The 4,533-nt window shown below is 39.7% G+C and overlaps 1 long non-coding RNA gene across 1 annotated transcript in view; it reads right to left on the bottom strand.

Moving 5' to 3' along the window:
• The window catches only part of LOC104955058 (uncharacterized), a 2,373-nt gene extending 1,595 nt beyond the window's left edge, over window positions 1-778 (bottom strand). Inside the window, exon 1 of the long non-coding RNA XR_799419.1 lies at window positions 590-778. This is a non-coding gene — a long non-coding RNA (uncharacterized lncRNA). The remainder of the gene's footprint in view (window positions 1-589) is intronic.
• Window positions 779-4,533: the final 3,755 nt, after the last annotated feature.

The raw sequence follows: 4,533 nt of genomic DNA, 5'->3' as shown, positions 1-4,533 counted from the left end.
ATAGGGCTAACCAAACTTGTCTTTATGTTTTAGTTCTGACCTAAAAAAAAGTAAAGACTTTGAAAAAACTAAATTATCCAAAAAAAACTAAATTATCAATAAAACTCTCAGAATCCTAATAAATACGTTTTTTTATTTTCAGTACAACTCTTAATTGAAAAAAAACAAAACGTCACTTTTGGTCAGACCTAAAAGAAGAGTGTTCGCCTGGGGCCCTGATCCTTCCGTACCATTTACCGGGCATATTAACGCAACGTTTTTAAAACAACTTCTCTGGAGTTCATTGAAATCAAACTGGATTAGAAAGAGTTTTATGCGCGTTATAGGATGAGGAGAAAGTTGATATCTCAGAAACATATTTAGTTTTTGGGCACGTCCCGCACGATTTCCTTAATTACAATGAAATAAAAAAACTACTTTAAAAAGAGATCATTTTACAACGGATAACGTCAGTGCCTCTAAAGACTTTTAAAAACAGCCACGAAAGTAGTTTGAAGCGGTTTTATTACAAAGTCTCGCTCATGACCTTCTAAACACACGACTAACAGAGTAAGTGGAATCCAATGGGTGTTATTCTCAGCGTGTGTACCTGGTGGTGTTGTCCCCGGTTGTCTCTGCGGTCGTTGAACCCCTGCTGGTATCCTCCCGGCGGCTGAGGAGGAGGAGCCGCCCCCCCGCGGCTCTGGTTCTGCTGGTACGCCGAGCCCTGAGCCTGCGTGGCTCGATTCCAGCCCTGACCCCCGCCGCCGCTACCGTACTGCTGCTGCTGCTGCTGCTGCTGCCTACACACACACACACACACCTGTTAACACTCCTGACAAGGTCTCACATCAAAAGATATTCAGTCTGGAGAGGAGGTAAAGACCTCGGGAAGTGAAGGAAGCATCTGTTAAACACTTGAGTCATATTTTATGCAATTCACGCCATTCAATCCAGAAACACTACTAAAGTAAACGTGCATATTTTCTATTGTTGAGAGGGGCCGCAGAGCGATGGACTGGAGTTGAAAGTCAGGCAGACGTAAAAATAAAAAGAGTGAAAAGGAAATCATTTGTTCACAGAAATGATTTCCTTTCAGGAGATTCTCAAGAGAAAGTCTAAAGTCAGATTTTACAGCTTTTTCTCAGTTTTGTATTTATTCAAACTAAATATTGGTGAGCTGTCGGACTAGCAGTCAAACATCAGGACCGTTTAAGAGGCCAGGTTGGTCTTTCCTGACGTCTCATCTGCAAAATGATGAATAAAACAAAGACTAGCCGCTCTCTTCAAAGTAACTTGAGACTGAGCTGAGTTACTTTTCCACGTCAGGAAACGTCTGACTGACTTCCTTCTACAAATCTCTGCTTGACTCTGATTTGTGTTTTCATTAATAAAACACTTTGCTGATTTCTCCACTTGAGGAACTAAGATGCCACGAGGAATTTCTAGCCGACTGTTTGGAACGTTTTCAGACAATTTCCACGTCATTTCCCCAAAATCTTTACACATGCTTTGGGGACATTCCTCAGATTGTATTCAGCGGTGTCAGCGCCGTGTGAGGTTGTGCTCGTCGCCCGGTTTGATCTGCATCATATTCTATAAGCTCCCATTCCCAGCTCATAAAACCTCAGGACCTTTTGATCTGAAAAAGCAACGTGACCTCGGCCTCTTCTTTAAAAGTGACCTCCCATCGTCGAGCGTTTACCGAAAGGCCTTCGCTCTCGAGGACGTGCAAACCGCCTCGTCTCTTCAGATGACTTTGCAAAGAAAGCGGTGAATATGAAACGAACCAATCGGATCGCCTTCATCTCTAAGATAAAGCCAGGCAGTTCTTCCGTGGGATCGAGCGCTCAAAGTCTCCGCGGCACAATGTGTGAAAAGCAACAGAAATTATTCTTTAAAATTAGGAATTTGTATTTTTGAATGTTCTGGTACATGGATATTTCTCCTAAGCGTATCGGACTGTATTATTGTAAAATGTAGGATGACCTTATTTATATATATAACCCATATTTTATTTTATTTGTGTTATACCTGTGTTACTTACGTTCTCAGTGTTATTATTGATTTTGTATATTTATTTGTTTATTCCACACATGGAAGTTATTTTAAAACAAAACATTTCTACTGGTTGTTTAAAAAAAAAATAGTGCATGGTGAAAAGGAGCATTTGATTTCTATACATTTAGTTTCTCATGTAGTTGTGTAATTTTTAGGATTTGAGACAAACATGTGAGTTAAAGAAACTATTCACGCATTTAAATCTCAAAAATCACATTTTTTTAAATATGTTAAAGTGAAATTTAAGCGTAAATTTGAAGTAAGAAAAACTCCTTTAAGGTTCAGATAATTCCTGAAAGGCGAATAAAACCTGATGTTATCATTTTAAAGTAAATAGTGAGTTTTATTACAAATTAAATTCGGTATTCCCGTCCAATTAAGGTCACATTTAAGGGCGATTTTAAGTGGAAAAAAGTCCTTTAAGGGCCAGACACATTAAACCTTATAAGACAATTTAAAAATGCATCTTTACTATATTGAGAGTTTTAATACAAAACAAGTGAAGATTAAAGCATTGAGTGGTAATTTAAGGGTGAATTTAAGGGTGAATTTAAGGGTGAATTTAAGTGTTGAGTACTATTGGATGTAAAGGGGAATGTCTGACCCCTTGTTAAAGAAACTTATATACAACCCATCTGTTATTTTATTTTGTTATACCCGTGTTATTATTGATTCCTATCCATTTAGTTTCTCATATTCTCATGTTTAATTTGTAGGATTTGAGACCTTAACCATGTTGTGACCCCTCGTTAAAGAATCTAAAATGGAGTACTATTGGATGTAAAGGGGAATGTGAGAAACTAACTAATAAAGAACAAGTTGAAAAACCGAAAAAGGAGAATCCCTCATTACTGAACCAAGTCACACTCCTCAGATTCAACCGGTAATCCCCTCTCCTCCAAGTTCCTCCTGCTTTTCATTCACTCCCGCGCCGAGTAGTTTTTTTGAAACTGTGTCCGCTAATAACCACTGACCCGAGGTGACGCAGAGCCACAATGGGCCTGGACAAGTTAAAACTGAGGAGGAGTGGAGAATCAATAGCAGGACGGCATCAGTGACGCTTCATTAAGCTGCACCAACTCCTCCAGAGAAATGCGGTTCAGAGCGCAGAGAGAGAAATCGTAAAAAATCAAAAAGCCCCGAGGGGAGAAGAGCTGCTGCGAGAATCAAGAACAAACTGAACAAGGCCGGGACATGTTTGAAGCTCCGGGGTTTGGGAAAAGAGAACGTGAAGACGGACTTGTCTTCGCAAAATTAGGCACACAATAAAAGGCTCTGAAGATTTGAGAGCATTGGCGAACAATCTGGATTCTGACAGCTTAAGGAAAGTTAGATACCAACCTTTTTTTTTAATGCACGACCGATTTAATGCAAAAATAATTATAAAATCTTGCCACTAACAGGCGTTTTAGAAATAGATTTGAGATATTTAGACACCATTGAAGGTGTTATTGTTTTCAGTGTTAATTTCGTCAACGAAAACTATGACGAAAAATGTTCGTCAACGACCTTGTCTACACGACTAAGACGAGACGATGACGAGCTAAAAATAGATTCTTGATAATAAAAACTATGACGAAATGTATATTTAGTTTTCGTTGACGAGACGGGACTAAGGTGTTAACGGTGGACTATCGGACATTCAAACCGCAGGGTACTTTCCCCCAAGTGTCCGTCTTGTCTTATTACTTCCCGCTCTCTTCACTCCAGAAGAGCGATCTCCATGGGTGCTTCTCAATGTCGAGGATGCTTGCTTGGTAGCTAGGGGTGCAACAACTAATCGACTTAATCGATTAAAATCGATTACCAAATTAGTTGGCAACTAATTCAGTCGTCGATTCGTTGGTGACGTCATCACATGTGTTCTACACCCCTTTAAGCTCCAACGTTATCGCTCTTTTGTATCGGTACAGGAGACATTTAAAAACATATGTTATGTATTATTGCTACATAAACATTATATCGCAGTCTTAGTGTTGCCAACTCAGTTTCTAATATGCAATATGACTACAAAATGCGTCTATCATGTATTTTCGATATTCCGAATTCAGACGAGAGATCTCTCCCCCGCCTGCTTGCGAGGGGGCGGGGCAGTTTACACACACACGCAGGAGATGGCGGAGAGAACGCGCTCCGAGGTGTGGTTAAACTTTAGCCGTCTCGATGTGGACAATGCTCGTTACCAAAAGTGCAATAACAGTTTATCATATAAAGGCGGTAAAACGAGCAATTTGTCTAAACATTTAGCAAAAGTGCACCACATTCAGACGGAGGAATGCACCGGGTTCGACTGTCTTTCTAGTAGCTCTGTAGCCCCGTCCAAGAGTAACCTTTCCACGTCAGGTGTTATGTATGCTAACAGCAACACACAGAGTTAACTCAGTTATAAAAACATAGGTTAATGATTAGAGGTAACTGAATTAGTTATTTTGTTAAAGTTTCAGCTATTCTGTTTACAGTTCTGTCATCACATTATTTAATATGATTTGTTAA

The sequence above is a fragment of the Notothenia coriiceps genome, unplaced genomic scaffold (assembly GCF_000735185.1).
Source record: "Notothenia coriiceps isolate Sejong01 unplaced genomic scaffold, NC01 NC01_scaffold00024551, whole genome shotgun sequence".
Lineage (NCBI taxonomy): Eukaryota > Metazoa > Chordata > Actinopteri > Perciformes > Nototheniidae > Notothenia > Notothenia coriiceps.
This window is presented reverse-complemented; position numbering and strand designations above follow the sequence as displayed.